We start from the raw sequence: 19,975 nt of genomic DNA on the forward strand, positions 1-19,975 counted from the left end.
CTGAGAGAAGGTGCCCAATAAATATGAAGGGAAGTGAGAGAAGGAAGGAGGGAGGAAGGAAATCTCCGAAAAGGGGGATGCTTTTCCAGGCAGTCCAGTTCCCCGGGAATGTGGGCAGTGTGTCTTGCTCAGCCCTAGCATTACTGAGCAAGTTTAAAAATAAAACCCCTGGGTGGAGTGAGAAGACTTCAGAGAGGATGGGGGAGAGATAATGAGAAACATGAGCAGCCAACGCAGGCCCAGCAGGATGTGGGACTGGCCAGGAAGAGAAGGGGACCTTGACTCTGGGGAAACACTGACTTTGGGGGTGTAATAGTCTGACGAATGTAGGACTCCTAATTAGTCACCGAGGTCTTTCTCTTGATCTACTGTATAAGAAGACTTTAAAGTAGCCAATTCAGCCCCTGCTTCCATCCTACAGTAAGACATGTTGAGAGCTCGTTTGAAGAGATGTTCTTTATCCTCGCTGAAACAGGGGCCTCCACACCCTACATCTGACTGCCGTTCCATCAGAAGAAGGAAAGGCCAGGAGGTAACAGAGGCGATTAAGCCTGCTTTGGCTCACCCTCCCCCTGACCTTCCCCAGGGCCTGTCCCAGCGTGGGATCCGAACCTCCCACCACAGTAGGGCCCTAGCCAGACATCCTAAGGTGTATCCGCCCTCCAAAGGCTTGGCTCAGTTCTGGGGCAGCGTAAGTCAGGGAGGGTCAGGTCAGCGGATCACTAGAGACAACTCGGACATTGCCTTGGAAACGCTCCCCCCGATGTGCGCTGCCTCCGTTTGGATCCACCCTGAACCAGCTGCGTGTTCAATCCTCGGGCCTCAGTGGGAGGTGGAGAGGCATCTGGGGAAGGTCAGAGTGGGTCAGGAAGGGGTCCCCCTCCTTTAAGGAAGACCATGAATCTTCAGGCCTTCGTGAGAAGTCTGACATCCCAGGGGAGCAGCGGGCTAAACATCCATAATCTGGTTCTGGCCCTGGTGGTGCGAGGATGGGCTGAGCTGAGTGCAGGGGCTGCCAGCATCCCCTCCTTCAGACCATGACCTGGACCCCTTCCCATAATCCATCTCTCTGCACTGCTCCAGAAGCCAAGTGATGTGCTCATGGTCACCTGGTGCAAGCAGATATTGGCAAGCCTTTAACACATTGATCGCCGCTGGGTTTTTTCCATATCCACAGCTATGTGATGGTCAGGAAGGCCACAAAGGAAGGAGTATAGAGAGGGACAGCTGGAGCTCTACACGCCGTGCTTAACCTCCAACCCACTCTCTAGAGGCAGCTCTTGTAGAGAAGGAGCCCAGAGCATAAAAAGGACTGGTTTCTTACACAAGGTCACGCAGTGGGAAGGGATGGAGCAGCGGACGGCCTCAATGCAAAAGCCAGGCCAGTCCAGCCTATGCCAGCCTGTCCCTTTCATCCCAGCAGTTGGATTTTCAAATGACTTAAGCTCAAAGTCCCAGACCAGGGCCCTAGATTAGTATTTGTGAGGAGTCTGTGCCCTGAGGAACCTCACACCCCTGGATGGGTGGGAATCCCAAAGCCATCATGTGAACTGAGCAGAAGGAGGCTGCTGAAGTTGACTCCTGTAATTGTTGGAAACGCCCACAGCCTCAAAGTACTGAACAAGTAGCCTGTGTGTATTTCATGTCCAGCTCTTTAAGTGCTCTGTTGCTTTCTTGGCTAGTTCTAGGTTCCTGACACAAGGATTTTATTTTATTTTTTTTTATTTTTATTTTTATTTTTAAAGATATTTTATTTATTTATTTGACAGAGAGAGACACAAGCAGGGGGAGTGGGAGAGGGAGAAGCAAGCTTCCTGCTGATCAGGGAGCCCAATGGGGGACTCAGTCCCAGGACCCTGGGATCATGACCTGAGCTGGAGGCAGACGCTTAACGACTGAGCCACCTAGGCGCCCCTGATACAAGGATTTTAAAGTGCTGAGAAAGCACAGGGTGATAACTGTCCCTTGAAACAACAAAAAACTGATGGAGAAACAGTAGGACAACAGATGACCTTCATGTCCCAGGAACATTTTTTAGATCAATTAAATTCTTACAAAGCGTTCTAAAAAAAGCCTTAGCCACTACAGACTTGTCAGTAATTATATTTTATTGGGCAAATACTGTGTTGTGTGTTACATCCTAAAACCTTTTTGGTGCTTTACACAGACTGTTTCACTTAAATTTCAACCCAGCCCTACGAGAGAACAGCACCCAACGCTGACAATGTCATGCAGAACAGACTTAGCCTCTATTGACACCCATACTCATGGGAACAACCCCAGAAAACAGGTGCCCCTGTTCTGTTTCACAGAAATGGAGAAGTTGTGTAACTTGGCCAGGGCCATGCATCTGTTGATTCAGAGCCAGAATTCAAAGCCAGCCCTTCCCCGGAGTCCATGCCCTTGGCCATTTTGCTCCCCTACCATTAGGCAGCACAGACTGTCAGTCTGAACTAATGAAAGGGTAATGAGAGCAGTGGGTCAGAATTGGAACCATGAGATGAATCTTGGGCTTCTCTGTTGACTCTCTCTCCAAGGAACTTAGGACTCTGCTTCCGGAGCCCTCAACAAAGTCATCCAGGACCAGCTGGGGAGAACGGAGCAAGTTTTCTGTAGCCACCTGGGCGAAGATTTTGTGCTTGCTCCTCTAATTTAAATTCCTTATCACCAAAGCCCGAGAAGCCTGGGCCAACCCAGCCCATGACCCTGAACTGGGAGCATGTTCTCTGGGCTGCAGACTTGCTCTGTGTGGGCTCTAGGGAGTGACTAGAGCCTTCATCTCAGCTCTCCCCTTGTTGCCATTTCTAACTCTGACAGAGATCCTGAGGAAGGACAAGATGACTCTCATTTTCTAGAGATTCTTTATGGCCCCAGAGATACTGGTGCAGCCCTTTGCACACATTGATTAATCAAAGCAAACTGCTTCTGTTCCCACCTGACTGATGGCTCTAGCTGCCTCCGTAGGTGCGAGGGCCAGAACTCAGTGGATTAATGTCTCCCTTCTAGGAGGTGCCTGACATCACTGACTTGCCTTTGATGCCCATCAGCCAAAAGATGTTGTTCATCTCTAAGCATGAACAATACAATGAAGCTGAATTTTCCAGGCAACCAGAGTGAGTTCTCTGAAGAGGTGAGACCAGGCTGGCTAAGCCAGATTTGGTGGCATATGGCTTGGGGACCCATGAGGGGTGTGTTCCCCTAAGTCAGGGTCGGAGGTGCTTGGGGCAAACTAGTCAGCTTTGCCTTCAGATGTGATACACCCCTTTCTAGAGCTATGAGGAACAACAGACTGGGAGATCCCACAGCTGGCCTTGGCCTTGGCTTTCCCACTCCAAGATTGAATGATTCACTCATTCATTCATTGGGCCAGTATTTGTTGAGCACCTGCTCTGTGGCTAGGCTCTGTCCTAGGGATACAGTATGAAACAAGATGGATGAGCTTCTGCCCTCACGAGGCTCATGTTCTAGTGGGAAAGATGGGCAACAGTAAGTCTTGGGAAAACTGAAAAGTAGAGACTGGGACAAGTGCCATGAGAGGGAGAGACAGGAAAGAATGCCTCTTTGGGGAGTTCCCAAGAGAGGTGAGGCCCAAGGGTGAAAAGATCTGCTATGTGAAGAACAGGGGGAGCATTCCAGGCATATGGAACAGCAGTCGTAAAGTCCGAGAGGCCGGCAAGGACATGGCACCACAGAGGAACAGGAAAGAGGCCGGTGGGGCTAGAGTGGGGGCGGGGGGGGGATGTGAGAGGAGCAGAGTCGGGATCTTGCTCCCCAAGAGGCCTCGGGCTGCTTACTCACCTTCCTGAAAATCCCCTCTCTCCTCCGAAGTGTGCTCTGCTTGCTCCAAGAACTTATCCTTGCTTAGCCACATCCAGTCCCTCTTCAGAAAGAACAAGGAAGAGAGTTCTTTTTGTGGCAGGTGGGACCTGTCAAAGGCATGGCTCTAGTTTTACCCGGCGACTCTTGTGGGGAAGGTGCCCACAAGGACAGGCATGGATGAAAAGTGTCCCAGCGATGGGCATGGTGTGTTGTTCCGGTAGCGGGCTTGCTGCTGCTCCCAGGAACTCAGCAATAAGGCAGCATTTGGCTTTGCCCTTTCAGACGGTTCTCTGCCTGCTCTCACCCCTGATAGCCTCAGGGGTCTTTCTGGGCTTCCTGCCCTTACTTCTTTCCCTTTCACAACTGGAATTTCTGCCCTTCTCAGCAGCCCGATGGAATCATTGCCTCTGGAATGCATGCCTGCTCCTGTTGCTTCAGGCAAAGCATGTAAGCAGAGAGCTTGTATTCTGAGGCCTCTCTTTGTCCTCCGAGGGATGCCGAACAGGGGGCTGCCCAGTCAACCCATCCAAGGTGCTCAGCTTGCTGTCACAGACAGGAGAGAACTGTCCCTATTAGACCCTTTCCAGTGGGACGGTGACAAACACCTAGAATGTTGCGGGTAGACCACAACTACAACAATTTTTTGGAGGTCCTGGAACTTATCCCTAGAGGCAGTGCAGCCAACCCCAAGTCTGGGAGCTCAGAAAACCTGATGTCTGGCTTCAGGGTGGACCCACTGCCAAACCACACCATCGGCATCTCCATCCCAGCATTCCCTTTGTTGAAAGGAGTTTTCCCTATATAGGATCACTTCCTTCTCTGGCCTTCTGTGGTTCTCATTTGAAGAACCTAAATTGTCAGCATGGCTGCCATTGTCAAGACCCCTCCTGGGCCTTGAACTCTGGCTGTCTCCTCTTTCTTCTTCCTTGCATTCCAGCCACACTGGCCTTTCCTCCACTCCTTGGCAATGCCACACTTCCTCATCCCAGGTGACCTTGGCAGTACTCTTCCCTCCATCTGAAACACTCATCCCTCACCCAGTGGACCCTTGCCAGTCCCTTACTTCTCAGCCATCATGAACTCACCAAAGCTTTTCCAGACCCCCTGACTGGGTCAAGTAGTACATTTGCTTTCCTGAGACACTCAAAAGTACTGCGTGCTTGAGGTCTGTATCCCTATCTGACCTCTGGCTTTCCTGAAGGTAGGGACCATCCATTCCAGGCTCCGTTCTACCCCAGTGTTCAACATGCTTCCCGGCACACAGGTGGCCTCCCACAGGGGAGTGGAATGGACCTGTCACGGGCATGAATGACCCTCAAGTATCCCCCATCCAGTCCCCATTTTCTCTCCTTTTCCTCTTCCTGCCTCTTTGTTTCTTTACTTTCCCTTCCCGCTTCCCTCCTCATCCTTGCTATTCATTCCTTCTTCCTTCCTGGGACCTGGACCTGCCTATGACTCCCATGAACAGTGTGGAAGAACAATCGTGAACAAAAGAAGAATAGTCGTGAGTTAAAAGAGAATGTTGTCGTAGCTTGCTATAATGTGTTGGCCTCAAACTAGATCACCCCAAACTCAGGGGATGCGAAAAGAATGTAGGTTCCCACTGTACTAGTCTGCTAGGGCAAGTACCATGACCATAGCTCAAGCAATAGAAGAACATTGCTTCGCAGTTCGAGGGGCCAGAAGTCCAAAACCAAGGTATCGGCAGGGCTGGTTCCTTGGGAGAGCGGCAAGGGAAAGAGCTGTTCCAGGGCTCTCTCCATCTTATAGATGGCAGCTGGCTCCTTCTGAGTCTGGGAAGGAGGGATCCATTCCAGGCCTCTGTCCCTGACTTGGAGATGCCCTCTTTTCCCTGTGTCTTCGTCCCTCTAGATCTGTCTCTGTGTCCCAGTTTCCCCATTTATAAGGATGTCAGTCACACTGGATTAGGGCCCACCCTAATGAAGTCATCTGGATTGATTTCCTCTGTAAAGGCGGCTCCAGATTAGGTCATGTTCTGATATTCTGGGGGTTAGTATTTCAGCATATGCATTTAAATAGAGGACACAGTTCAGCTCATAACACCTGCCTTCCACCTGTCCACTGCCCCGATCCTTTTTGATTTACGACGGAGAAAAAGGTAAGGAAGCACAGGGACACATCTTCTGAGGAAGTTATGTGGGAGCCTGGGAACAGAAGTGGACAAGAGAGGAATGTGAACCAGAGAAAGACCCCCAAGAGTGAAAAGGGAAAGGCTGAACTGACAAGCAGCTAAAACCCCAGTTGTCGCCTGGCCCAGAGGTTTCCTGCTGCTGCTCTGGTTATGGGGTCATCCTACGTTCACACCGAGATCAGTCACTTACTAGCAGTGGCGACTTGCCCCTCCTTTGTAACAGGTGGGTTAGTGAGCACAGTTAACCGATGGGACGGCTCCAAAGACTGATGGAGGGACGAGCATGAAGGGTTTGCCACTGTGACAGGCACAGAGTAACTCACGGTGCAGCGGGTGTGGCGTCATCAACCTTACTGCCAGTGGGGGGCGGTCCCAGGAAAATGGTAATTTGGGAAGAAGGTGATTACAAGGAAGAGGCTGATGGTCACTGAGGCCAAATGACTCTTGTGTTCTCGTTCACGGTAAGAGCCATGATCAGACTGCAGCTGTGGCCTGTGGACCAAAGTCAGAATCACCTGGGCCCCACCCAGGAAATGCAGAATCCTGGGGCCCTTAGCGGCCTGGCTAAATCAGGACCTCTGTGGGCAGGACCCGGGTACCTGATCTTTTAAACAAGTTCCCCGGTGATTCTTATGCATGTGAAAGTTTGCAAACCACAGATCTTGAAGAGACAGAGATGAGTCTTGTCCAAAGGACCACCCACATCTACACAACCCTGGCGCAAGGCAAGCATGCCCCTCACACCTGCCGTCCTCGCCAGCATTCCTGGACAAAATCAGAGAGGTGGTCTGGAGCAACTGTGCAAAAGCCAGGCAGAGTGCCTAAAACACAGTAGGGGCTTAGGAAAACACTAGCAACCAGCACAGAAGCCCTTCAATTTCTGAATGCTCTGAGATGCAAGCAGAACTCCACGCCAGAGCCAGAGCACCTCCATGCTGCCCCAAAGGTGGCCCTAGTGGTCACTCACGGAGTGTCACTTTGGACTTGGGAACAAATGGTCTTGGGACAGCCTTTTCAGACCTGCCATTCAGTAGTAACAATAGCAGATACTCACATAGTATTCACTATAAGCCAGGCACTGTGCTAAGAGCATGATTCATTTGATCCTTTCACCAACAAGGATGGGAGCTTATTACCCCATCTTACAGACGACGAAACTGAGGCCCAAGGCCATGGTACGTCTGAACTTGAACCCCAGGAAGCTCAGCAGCAGAATCTATGCACTTAGCCACTATGCTAGGCTGCCTCTCTTAAGTAGTGATATTTAAGAATCAGACCATTGCTGTTCCCTTCCTCCCTCTTTTCTCCCTCAAGGCCACTAACCTAGATGCTTGCCCTTGTCCTCATACCTTGAACTCTGCCTCCCAGCTGAGTTGGACATCCTGTCAGCCCAGGCCCATCCTCCATTAGCTGCCCACCCAGGTAGGGGCCCTCCCTTCTCTGTGGTTGAGTGGGCTTGATCCAGTGGTACCTTGAGATGGGACACCTTGGGAGTACCCCATGAACATTGGTTGATCAGCAGATCCTTTTTTAAGGAAAAAAAAATTCACTCGCCTGTAATTTGTGTCATGTGTGGGTGTTAGGTTTACCTAACAAATGACCGCAGATTATTTTTCTAGTAGCTTAAATGAAGGAGTATTGCATTAGCCAAGCCACACCTATTTGATGAAGTGCAAGGGGCATGCCTTCCACTGTGCACCATCTCTGCTTCCCAGAAGCTGGCACAGCAGGCCTGGTAGTACCCTGACCCTCCGCGGTTGACTCAGGGTCCAGTGAACACCTGTCAGCAGAGTCAGCGAGCAGCCCCTCTGTCCTGGGATCAGGCATCCCTGTACTAAGGGCGGACGAGCGTGTGATGTCCATCTACCGTCTCGACAACAAATGCAGTCATCACCACTGACGCTCCCCGCCTGTGATGTCACACGACCGAATGAAGCAGATAGTGCCTCCTTGGGTCCTTTTTGCAACCATGCGAGCCATCTGTGTATGACCGCACACCAGTTTTGGGAGGCAGTTTATAAGAAGCTCTGTGTTTCCTCCCTTAATTGTTTACGCATTAACTTCGCTCTTGATTAAGCACCTCATTTGCAAATCCATTTACTCATACTAAAAAAGCAGGGTCAACAGAAGTGAGTGTCCAGTGTTCACCGGTGGCCCTCCGCAGCAACTGGATGATCTTGCCTTCAGATACACAATCTCAAAAGGGGACTTTCCTCAGAAGCCCTCAATGACCAACACAAAGAAAACAAAGAAAAAGGGAATTTGTGACTGTGAATCACAGGCTCCACCAAAATCCACACTCATTCACCCAGACAGCCCCAGTACCCTGCTGGCCAACGCTTCACTGGACACCACTTTGCAAAGCCAGGCTCATTTCTTTTCAACCCTTTGCCCCCATCAGGCTGGCTCAGCCCCACGCAGCACCCGGTTCGTCCTCTGCCGGATGCTTGCCTTCCCACTGGTGTGCGCAGAGCTAAATCATAAACAATCAATCCCTGTGGGGAACAAAAGGGAAAGTGCCCAAGCAGAAAAGAATGCAGAGAAGTGGGGGTGGATTGAAACAGCGGGAGAAAGCACGGAGTGTTTACATTCTGCCAAGTCACAGAGGGAGTGGTTGGATCCGGTGCCCAGATAAGGTGGGTTCCTCTGGGATCTCTAAAAAAATGGGTGCTTGATTGAATGTCTGAATTCTGCCCCAGACCTGGAGGTCTGAATTAATCAAGTGCTCCTCTCTAAAAGCCTTGCATACTTTGGGCATGGAATCGTGATGAGGTGTGGCCAGGCATTCGCGTACGTTCTCTTCGGGTGTCTGTCTGCAGGGCTACAGAGAGGAGGATATGATTTTCAGAGAAGATCAGAAGAAGGTAAGGAATAATCCAGGTGGCTGGAAGGGCCATCAGAATACCAGCCTGTCCTCTCCCATTCAGCTAATCCTATATTGCAGCCTGACTTTCCTACCAAAATGCTGATAAAACCTGAGGTGCCCAGCCAGTGAACAGACTTCCTGAGGCAGCTGAATGTCCAGGCTCCCCAAGTGGGTGAGTGTGCCAGCCAGACTTACTAAAGCCACAGATTCTGGCTTCTGCCGAACCAAAGGGCCACATCCAGCACTTTGGTAAATGAGAACATTCTGTCCCCTCCAGTCCTCACCAGCCCGGCAGCCTGGAGGAAGGAAGGTGCTGGGCAGCATGGGGCATGATTATTTTTACGGTGTCTAAACTCTAGGTGCTATTTTTACCTGCCTGTGCCACCAGCAAGCCCTTCCCCCAGAGCAATCTGCAGCCCGGCTTCAGTCCAGCCAGAGGGGAGCTTCTGGGTGTTCCGTGCAGGACAGCTGCTTCCAGTGGGATCAGCTTCAAACATCCTACTGCCTTCACTTTCCCCGATTTTTCCCCCTTTCTGTGTCATTGTTGTCCTTGCACTTAGATACACACACACACACACACACACACACACTCAGCTCTGCATATAAGCTGCTCTTTGTTTCCTAGAACAGACGCTCAGAGTCTTACCTGAAAAACTTGCAGGCTGAGGACTGCGCCTCTCTCTCCAAGAGGAAGGGGAATCCGCAGGGTGTCGCCTGCTCTGTGTCGCGGCTTCCCGGAGCGGCCCCGTGCGCTGGCTCTCTGGACTGCTCGGCTGCTGCAGCTCTGTGTGGGGAGAGGGGACGGGCCGTGGCATGCACATCAGGGTGCTGGTCCGCCTCCAGACACCATGCCACACAGCCGGCTACCAGTCCCGCAGGCCTGTGTGGAAAGCAGGGGGGCTGGCTGGGGGTGCCGAGAATGGCAGCCTCTGGGTCTCTCTCTGGCCTCATTGATCAGCAGAGGGGACCCGCCTTCAGACAACAGCCCACACGGACCCCACCCACAGGGACACACACAAAGCTCTACGTGCCCCCAACACGGACAGCCAGCAGCAGGCCCAGGAATGCAGAGCTATTGGCCGGCAGAGAAGGGGGGCAGAGACAGCAGACGGCAGCAGCAACTGTCCTGGGTGTTATTCTAGCGTGGTTTGTCTTGGGACAAATGGCTGAGCCGAATGGACTACTGGCCTGTCTGAGCAGAATCCTGTTTATTTGGAAGTCTCAGTCGCCAGGGAAACAGCAGGTCGTGGCTCAGAGAGGCTCCTCTGGAATCAGAAGGCTGCTGGATGAAAGAGTCCTTTTCTGTTCTGTCATCTGGCATCCCTGCAGGGGTGTAAGTGTCTGTGTGTGGCAGAGTGTGTGTGTGTGTGTCTGTGTGTCTGTGTGTGTGTCTGTGCCATTCCTAGAGCCAAGCCTTAAAGAGGGCATGTTGCAAAGCCATTCAAGGCAATGGCCATCCAGGCTAGGGCTGGAAGGGGCTGCAGAGCAAGCATTTCTGTTATTCCTTACCCGTGGTCGAGCCTGTCACTGCTGAGCTAGGCAAGTGAAGCCTCAGGTAAGCCCAGCTCCCGGGGTGGGGATTTCATTAAAGGACCTCGGGAATCATCTTTATGCCGCTGGCCAGGACAGGATGAGGAAGGGAGGAAGCTGACTATACAAAAAGCTCTTTGTCTAGAAGGTAGGGAGTGATGCTAGAAATTGGATTGAGAGGATACAGATCAGGAGGTATCTTTGAAGAGACTAAATGGAAACATGATTAATGGTTTCCTATAATTGATGAAGAGTCCCTCCTCCTTAGGTAGGCATTTGAGTGTGTGTGTGTGTGTGTGTGTGTGTGTGTGTGTTTGTCTAAGCCTACCCACCTGATGATTCAGACAGAGAGGTACAGATTGACCTGTGAGAACTAGAAATAGGCTCTCTGTTCTCCACTTCCCCTTGGAAGGTGGAGGCAGGAGCCTGTTCTCCAGGCACATCGTGTAGCATCTAATGCATTCTGTGGTAGCATCCGGGGAGCCATTTTTGTGCCTTCTGAGGGGATGAGCTTCCAGAGAAGCTCATCCTCTGAGACAGAGACCTTAGAAGCACAAACATCACGTAAGTCCAACCATGGATGAGCCACAGCTCTCCTGAAAGGGGCTTGAAAAGTACAGAAAAAGTTGATTTCACCAAATCTTATTCACTGGAACCTCCGTGAACTGCCATGTCTGCACACTCATAGGCACTCATAATTTGCTTTACAAAATAATAATCTTCCTGAGGATCTGCTCATTGCTGAAGGGCCTCCTGAAGCCCGGAGAGATAACAGTATTGCAGACAATCATCTTCTCAATACTGAAGAAGTAGTATGCTGCACCCAGCGTGCATGTTAACTTTCCAGCATGTGGGATGATGGATTTTAAGATTAAAGAACACTCAGGAAATTAAGCCCATTAAATAGCAGACCAAAAATTTTGAGGACAGAGAGGCAGCTCAGAGTCTGTACCCCTAACTAAAACCTCGCTGTGACTAAAAACGTGTCCCTAGCTCAGGGTCCTGCCTACACGGCATGGTTGGCCCGTCCTGGGCAGCTCAACTCCTTGGGGCTCCCCTGTCCCTCCTTCACACAAGAGATTAATGAGACTCTGCTACCCGCATCTTCCCAGCAAGCCCACAGCCATATCGTGAGATCCAGTATGCCTAAGTGCGTGAAAGCACCATGAAAACTGGTAACGCATGTGTAAGTCACTATTTTAGTTTTGTTTTTCCATGACATCTAGTTGTGAAATGCTGTTCAAAACAAAACAAAACAAAACAAAACAAAAAAAGCTACATAGCTTTTAGGCAAATATAATCCCTAGCTACTGATACAAACTAATTTCTTTACTGCATATCTGGTACTTGGCAATGATACTGTCCAACTGTGGGGAAATAATGAATCCTCTGTTCCTTAAAGTATTTACTATAATAGAATGCCCCTCAATATCGAATTTTCAAGAATGTCACCTTAATATCGCCCAAATTCCACATTCACTTCAACTTGCACATCAAGCATCTTGATTCATCTTTGAAAATAATATACATTTGGATGTTTTGACTCAGGAGACACGATCAAGTTAATGCTTTCTGGCCTGTTATTTAGCATGGGAAGGGACTTGGGGGTTGCCTCTCCTGGAAGTCTGGCCTCAGAATAGCCCTCAAGCTCTGGGCCAGGAAATAGTCCACGAAAATAATAGCTGGTAGGGCTGCTTATTAAGCATCCACAAGACACCGGCTCCTCTACAGACCATGTAATAGAACCCATCTCTTCCCAAAAAGCTCCCAGACCACTTTTAAAGCCATTTCTGCGATGGCTACAACCTGTGTGCGGGTCTCCTAGCAGTGCAGAGGGTGGATCTGGGAAAAGAAGAACACAGCAGATTTGCAGGACCAACAGAAACCCTGGGAGAAACCTGGTAGGTTTATCCACAGAGGTGTGGCCATGGCAAGAGTCATCCACACCTAAAATGTTTTGGCCGGTTGCGGAGGTGAGGTTTTTTCCTTCTGCATCCTAAGAGATTGACTCACAGTGGAGCCTTTGAGCGGCTGCCGGTAGCAGAAGTGGCTCTAAACCTCTTCTAAGGGCCGTAGCAGGGTGATAAAGGTGGAAGGTGGCACTGCTGTCCATTACTTATTCTGTGCTCAGTGCTCTGTAATCAGACAACCGTGGTCAATTTCACTAACATGACAGCAGAACCAGAGCATGATAGAATCAGCAGAATTCAGAATGCCCCCCAGTAAATACTGTCCCTCTCCAGGCATAACCTAGAAGCAGTGGTTTCTTGTGCCTTGAATCTTGAGTCTGGTCCTCAATATTTGCTTTAAAACTTACCCCTTCGTTCATCCTGCTTACAGAAATGATGCAGTTATTTGAAACACACACCAGACACACTGCATTTTCTTTCTAATTTCATCTGACCTTGTTGGGACACGACAAATCCTAATCAGCTGACAGGAGAAATCAGATGCTGCATTATACTCTCTCCCCTGGCAAAGTATTTCCTTCTGTTTATGCCAAATCATGCAATTAAATGAAGGGCATGCTGGACTCATGGTGAACCAAATGCCAGGATGTCAGGGGAGCGATCTGACAAACAGGGCAAAGAGAAACGCAGCAGACATTCACATGAAATTGTATTAGTTGCCCAAGGAGATCTGAAAGCCACAAACATCACCAGAGCCGCAGGACAGAAACAGGGCCTAGTGGTTTTCAGATGGGCAGTAGCCAATCCCATGGTAACCCAAGAACAGCTCAGGCTATGGGTGCCCTGCCTCTCCAGGGACTTCAGGAGCCCGTGCTTGGAAAGGACTCTAATACACGTGAGGTGGGCTTCCTCTCTCTGATATTGATCACCCATCACCTAGTCTGTGTTTTCCTTTATCTCAGTTTTTCAATTTTTATTTTAAAACATTTTATCTTTGGGGTGCCTGGGTGGCTCAGTGGGTTAAAGCGTCTGCCTTCGGCTCAGGTCATGATCCCAGAGTCCTGGGATTGAGCCCCGCATCGGGCTCTCTGCTCCGCGGGGAGCCTGCTTCCTCCCCTCTCTCTCTCTCTCTCTCTCTCTCTCTGCCTACCTCTCTGCCTTCTTGTGATCTCTGTCAAATAAATAAATAAAATCTTTTTAAAAAAATATTTTATCTTTAAGTAAAAGTAATGCTTCACACATGTGACAAAAATGCATGACACATGAAAGGCTGTAAAATGACCCTCATTAATCTCCTCTCCCCAGAGATAACCATCATTAACTTTTTTTTTTCTGGAACCTGTGGGGGAAACTGGCTTCATCCATCTGAATGTGTATGTGCACAAAAACAATTTACTAGGCACAGTGTCCTGCATTGTTTGTTTGTTTTCCCCTTAATAATAGATCTTTGCACATTGGTCTAGTCCATCCAAGCACCAGTATTCCTAGGTTATTGGAATATGCTCCTAGCTGATTTTTCTGCTTCTAGAACCCTAACCCTCTATATTTCATTCCAGAGGGATCTGCTGAAAGGTAAATCAGATCATGTCCCTGTTTGTTCCAAACTGTGCATTGCCTTTGACTTGTTCTAAGAACAAAAGCTAAGCTTGCTACCACCACTTGCTTCCCTAGATCCACCCCCTACGAACTCCTTGCTCCCTGTGTTCCAGTCATACTATTCACTAGGCCAAACGTAGTCCTACCTCAGAACCTTTGCATCTGCTATTCCCTCTACTTAATGTGTACACATTTATTTTCTGCCCCTCTTTGTATGGCCAGCTCTTGCTTATTATTCTTATCTCATTTCAGATTGCCTCTTCCCTGGCCACGGGCTCTAAATCAGCTCCCATCACTGTCCTTCATTTCCCCTTGCTTTCTTTACCTTCTTAGACCTTACTACCATTGAAACATTATCATATTCAGTTATTTGTTTACTTGTTTGTTTCCTCTCTCCCCTACCACACACACTGGAATGTCAACTCCATGAAGAAAGCAGGGGTTTCATCTATCCTTTTACCATTACAAACTACATGTCTCTAGACCAGTGGTTCTGAAATGTAGATGTGCATCAGAATCACTGGGAGGGTTTGCTCAGACACAGACTGCTGGGCCCGACAAAGCTTCTAATTCAGCAGGTCTGGGTGGGCCTGGAAATTTGCATGTCTAACAAGTACCCAGGTGATGGTGAAACTGCTGGTCTGGGGAACCACACTTTGAGAACCCAGTCTAGACCATGCCTGGCACACAGAGGGCGTCGCATACATATTTAGTACATGAATATATGTACACACACACAAGGGTCTGCCACCTTCTCTGTCATGGCAGTTGCATTTCCCCTTTATTTATCATTTATTTATATTGTGGGCCATAAGTCTCCTCAAATCCTTTGTGACAAGAGGGCCCCAAGTTTTGTCAGCTAAAATGATTTAGCTCCACCGATTTGTCAGCAGATGAATAAAATGTAAAGTTTCCAAGCCCAGGGAGAGCCAGTGAGAGTCAACTCTTGTTCTCTGCCTCAGTTTGCTGTCAAACCAAAAGGGTGCAACGCTCCCCAGACATGTGATGGAGAACTTTCCACAGAAGTAATCGCTCAGTCTTCCCCTGTAATTGTTTAATAATTGTCCTCTTGTCTTGGATTTGGCCTCATGCACTGGGACGTACATGCACTGTCTACCTGGACTCAGGCTTCGAAATGTAGAGAGTTCAGTTGTTTTTCTGTGAGTCATAAAATCCCTGAGAATGTGACAAGATCTATAACTCCCCCTCCCCCCAAAAAGAACACACATACATACACACACATACACACATTTTTTTATATTTAATTCCTGGAAATTACAAGGTACCCCAAGTCCATTGTAACTCCAAATTTAAAACTCCTGATTTAATAACTGGCTGTCTATTTGGCAGAACAAACAAAAACAACCTGGATCCTCAGGTGAGTATTTAAATGGAAGAAGATAAACCTTAGAGGAAAACATTAGTTAAGTTCTGTAAGATTTGTAATCTTAGAACAGAGAATGCTTTTTAAAGCCTGACTTGAAACCCAGAGGGGAAAAGAGAATAGTGAGATCGATTGCATAAAACTGTAAATAATCTACACGGGAAAGGGGGGGGTCAGAACTCCTCCTCCCGGAGTCTCTGTGGAGAAATTGAGGGATACCATCTTTTCCACCTACGTTCCTACTCCTCGGATTGTCGGGGTGGCCTGTGGCTGAGCTCTGCAGGAGATGACCTGAGCTTATCAGAGCCTGTGGGTGAGCCCACATCCTGCAGTGAAGCCCTGTCACTGGGTTCATTATTTCATTAGCCATGATTTCGGTTTTGAAACAAGTCTGAGATAGAATTCAAATGCTGTACAGTTCATCCATTTAAAGTAAACAGTCAAATGGTTTCAGTGTATTCACATGCTTGTGCAACCATCACCACTAATTTTAGAACATTTTTGTCATCCCGTAAAAGCAACCCCATGCCTAGTACCAATCACTCCCCATTCCCCCTTCCCGCCAGGCATAGGCAACCACTTGTCTGCTTTCTGTCTCCACAGAATTGCCTGTTCTGGCCATTTCGTAGAAATGGAGTCATAGGGTGTGGGCTTTTTTCCCTTCAAAAGCACAATGTCTTTGAGGTTCATCGGTGTTACAGTGTGCGTGCCTTGGAAGTTCATGCCAAGTTCTTGCTGAGTAGTATTTCATTGTCGGGAGAGGCCACATTGTGAGGATCAGTTCGCAGCCGTGTGGCTTGTTTCCCTGTTTGGGCTTTGACAAATAATGCTGCTATCAGCCTTCATGTACAGATCTGTGTAGTTTTTGTGTGAACCTATGGTTTCATTTCTGTTGGGTCTAACTGTGGTTTTTCTCTTAAAGACTCAGCCAGACAATTTTACTTAGCCTATGTGATTCTTAACTGTTTTCTACAACAAACTTAAGAAGTGAGCAGACTTCGTCACTGAGACCCCAGAGCTCTGCCAGGCCCAGTCTGGGCCGTTCTTGGCCTCTGTGTCATCTGGGGCCTGCCTCAGTCTTCTCGTGCCTCAGCTGTGAGAGAGCTCGCTCTCCGATCCTCCCACAGGACCTGGTGAGGATTGATGACAAGACTCAAGGCGGCTCTGCTCTTGAGAAGACGCTAACCCTTATGCATAGGTCAGGGTTCATCAAGGAAACCACAGACCCTCAAAGCAAGGGCCTCACAGGGCCCACAGGTGACAGCATCAGACAAGAGGTCAGCGGCCAGATGCTCGAGGCACAGACATTACCAAAAATACTCACATTTTCTCAAGATTTTGGTTTTCTTCAAGATCAGAATGTGGTTGCAGAATGTGGCAGAAATGTCAGGGTCATCTACGTAATGATGGGCAGCCAGAAGGGCAAGCTTAAATTCTAAAGCCCACTTGCCAGCTAACATTTCCTGGAAGACTACTCTACCTTCGTTTAATAGAAAAAGTACCTCACTCTCTACAAAGCCCCAGAGATACCTTGTTTTGGGAAATCCATCTGCCCCTGACTTTCTTTTTGGCTTTGGTTTAGCTGAGTGTCTCTTCAGCCCTGGGTACAGTCTAATAAGGAACCCCCCCCCCACCCCTCCCATGGAAACACTGGGAGCCCTGTTGGCAGAGGATGGGTCCAAAATATCTAAGCTGACTCATGCCCTTTGGCCAGCCACCAGTGTTCCTCAGTCTTTAAAATCAGGCAGCCGGAAGCTCCCCTGATAAGCATGTCAGGGACAAGTTTAGTAGGAAATGAGATGGCAGGCATGCCTGGGTTCCAACTCCCATGTCACCACTTACTAGCTGGATGATATGGGACAAGTGGCTCAGTTCTCTGAGACTCGGTTTCCCCATATGTCAAATGGGGATAATGGCAATACTTGTCTCATAGGGTCATGGGGAGAGTTTCCTGAGATGTTGCCCATGAGGCAGCACACAGTTCAAACTCAATCTGTGTCTGCTATAGTTATTATATTACTTTTAAAATAAAAATATAGGACTTCAAGTAATCGATCCAGCCTCTCTCAGGTATTCAGGGAGGCTGGATTTCTATTGGTCACTTAATTGGGCACCGGCTAGGTGTCAGATTACCACAGAGAGAGCTAGAGATGAAATCTGATTCCCCACCAGGAATGTAAAAGTCAAGCCAGAAGAGAAAGTAAGATACAGTAAACTGTACTAGTGACTTTCATTGCTGTCCAGATTCAGGGAAGAGACGGCAGAAAGGCTGGAGGGGCCCAGGAAGGCATCAGAGGGGAGGCACCCCTGTGGCTGGCCCTTGAAAGGGAAAATGGGTTCACATCAGCAGAGCAGAGGGAGATACAAGTGAGCAGGGGTGGGTGAGGGGGAAGGGGAGACCCATGTGCGCACAGGTGGGTTGGGGACCTAAGTGGGTCTCGGTGTGGTGAACTGTCCAGGGACTGAGCCAGAAACAAGCCTTCTAGTTGCTTTTCCGTGGTGTGGGGGTCTCTAGGAATGAAATGCCATGGGGTCTTTTAGTGACTTCTAATAATTATCCTTATTATGAGACTTGCTGTCACTAATTTTTGTGGACTATAAGAGAGAGAGAGGAGGAGTTATCCTGGGGGAGCTTGACCTCTTTATCCAGACCATCACAAAAAGAGCAACCTAGAGTGGCCAGCATTGACTGTGGCTGTTCTGTGTCCAGCCCCCTCTCCTAGGACTAGCACCCTGGTTATCTCTGGGGACCCAGCCCTTCATTGCTTTCAGTCCATGTGGTTTTGGGCAGGGATGACTATACCCCCTGGCGAGGATGGGCATGGTACGCACAATGGTTCAGACTCTAGACTCTCAGGAATGGGCAGTGCCTGTTGTTCCAAGATGGCTGTGCCAGGAGGGCGTCAGCCTGGAGCTGCTGGTGGCCATGTCACCACTGCCATCAGTGAGTCTTCCTGGGATGGAATGACCCAGGGCTGCAGAGCCACAAAGTGGAGAGAGACGGAGGCAGGATGCCATCAGCTGGGAACCTAGATCCCACCACACCAAAACCTTTTCACTTACATGAGGAAGCGAATTTCCTTGTTTTGGCCCAAGTCTCTTCAAACTGGCTTCTAGTCTACTGTCACTAAAAGCATCCTGATTCATTGGAGTGGTTATCTTGCTCCCACCTACATTAGCATAGACATCTGTGGTCTATAGTCAAGGAGGGAGTTCTGTAACAGGGTTAGTGTTAGGCATGTGCAAGTGATAGTGACATCTGTACACATCCCCCAGCGGGCACAGGTACCTGTCATGTGCTTGGGAAGGGAAACCAAGACTTTCCAAAATTTGTCTTCTTCATCCTATGACTCTGCCTTCAGAGCAATTCTCCCTAAACCCTCCATTTTATTCCTCTTGTTCTCAACCAAAGAAATGAGTTCTTAGATCTGTTAAGTCTGTTTCTCAGGGTTTAAGACATCAGGAGGAGGTGTGAAGGGGTGAGGAGGGAGGAAGGTCTGCACATCCCCTATGTGTTTTTTCCCTTTTGCCCAATAATAAGGAATGAGCTGATATCCTTTTATTTCCTGTTTCATGCAGGGCTTTTTTAAAACTAAGCATTAACTCTACTATAATGGGATTTGTCTAATGATTTCTTGGAAAAAAATCTTCTTGGATCTCAGCAGAGATAATTCACTTGGTGGGAATCATTTCCTGTTTCCCCCGCTAAGAACTAGACCTAGCCAGTTCTTTCTGGAAGCAAATTGGCCTTAAAGGAGAGAAGAGAGTACAGGTATTTGAAGCTAGCATCTATCATGGAGACTCCAGCCTGCCGGGGTCCCAGGTCAGGGAGAAGGGGCAAAAGCAGGGCAGGGGAGAGCATTCGTGCTGGACAGGAGCAGGAAGCCAAGCAGAACATCTGTAGTAAGGAGCCCCTTGGAGAAGGGGATGCACTCACCTCTTTGCTTGGGCTCTGAAGCACTTTCTTTCCCCGGGTGACGCAGCTGCAGCAGCCTACAGTGTCCACATGGAGCTAGAAGGAGCGCTGCAGGCAGGCGGCTGCGGGAGGAAGGGAGTTCCCATTCTCCATCACAAGGGAGTGTCCTTCACCAAAAGGAGGCCATGCCCTCATTCCGCTGAAGTTGAGGCTGCTGGTTCAGCTTGCTCCTTGTCTCCTGCTCCCTCTCTGGTGTGAATGGAGCGCCAGGGAGTCCTGAGAGAAGGGCTGAGTGCAAAGCACACACCACACCCACCCTGATACAGGTTGTTTGCCCAGCCTGGGAGAGCTCAAAGAGGGAGGCGGCCTGGTGTGCTGGGAGGCCTCGCTCTCCAGGCCCCCACCGGTGCGGCTGATGTACCCGCAAAAAGCCCAAGGACAAGCACTTGCGTATGTATTTCTCCCCTCTCATGTGATCTTATTTTTGGACTGGACACAAAAGCTATTTGGGGGCTGGACAGCTGCCAGGTGAAAGGACCGATATCTTACCCAACTTGTCTCCATGCCTCCCTCTGAACTAGTCCCCGTCACCTTTCCCTGTATAAGGCAGAACTCTGGGGGTCTTGCTCTGGTCCTGACTTTTCGTACATCCCAGCAATTAGTCCCCCTTAACTAACTTTAGGTCAACTAGTTTACCCCCACCCTTTGAGTTTTCACAGAGGATGCAAATAATGAGCAATGCCAGTACTTTTCCGTCTGAGGCTGGTGGGCCTGTCATACAGTCAGCGAAGAAATGGCCGGC

The 19,975-nt window shown here is 49.2% G+C and overlaps 1 protein-coding gene and 1 long non-coding RNA gene across 4 annotated transcripts in view; one reads left to right on the forward strand and one right to left on the reverse strand.

The window, feature by feature from the left end:
• Nucleotides 1-19,613, reverse strand: part of FGF1 (fibroblast growth factor 1) — a 98,573-nt gene extending 78,960 nt beyond the window's left edge. Inside the window, exons 1-2 of one of the 3 annotated variants that reach the window (XM_047730373.1) lie at nucleotides 19,195-19,613; nucleotides 9,484-9,621 (exon numbers count right to left, since the gene is read on the reverse strand). The gene's annotated coding sequence lies outside the window, so the exon portion shown is untranslated. Of the gene's footprint in view, nucleotides 1-9,483; nucleotides 9,718-19,194 lie in introns of all 3 variants that reach the window. The other 2 variants (XM_047730371.1, XM_047730372.1) reach the window with 2 other exon arrangements.
• On the forward strand, nucleotides 315-7,403 carry LOC125100280 (uncharacterized). Its single transcript, XR_007127487.1, has 3 exons — nucleotides 315-532; nucleotides 3,010-3,130; nucleotides 7,286-7,403. It is a non-coding gene; the product is annotated as an uncharacterized LOC125100280 (long non-coding RNA).
• Nucleotides 19,614-19,975: the final 362 nt, after the last annotated feature.

The sequence above is a fragment of the Lutra lutra genome, chromosome 5 (assembly GCF_902655055.1).
Source record: "Lutra lutra chromosome 5, mLutLut1.2, whole genome shotgun sequence".
Classification (NCBI taxonomy): domain Eukaryota; kingdom Metazoa; phylum Chordata; class Mammalia; order Carnivora; family Mustelidae; genus Lutra; species Lutra lutra.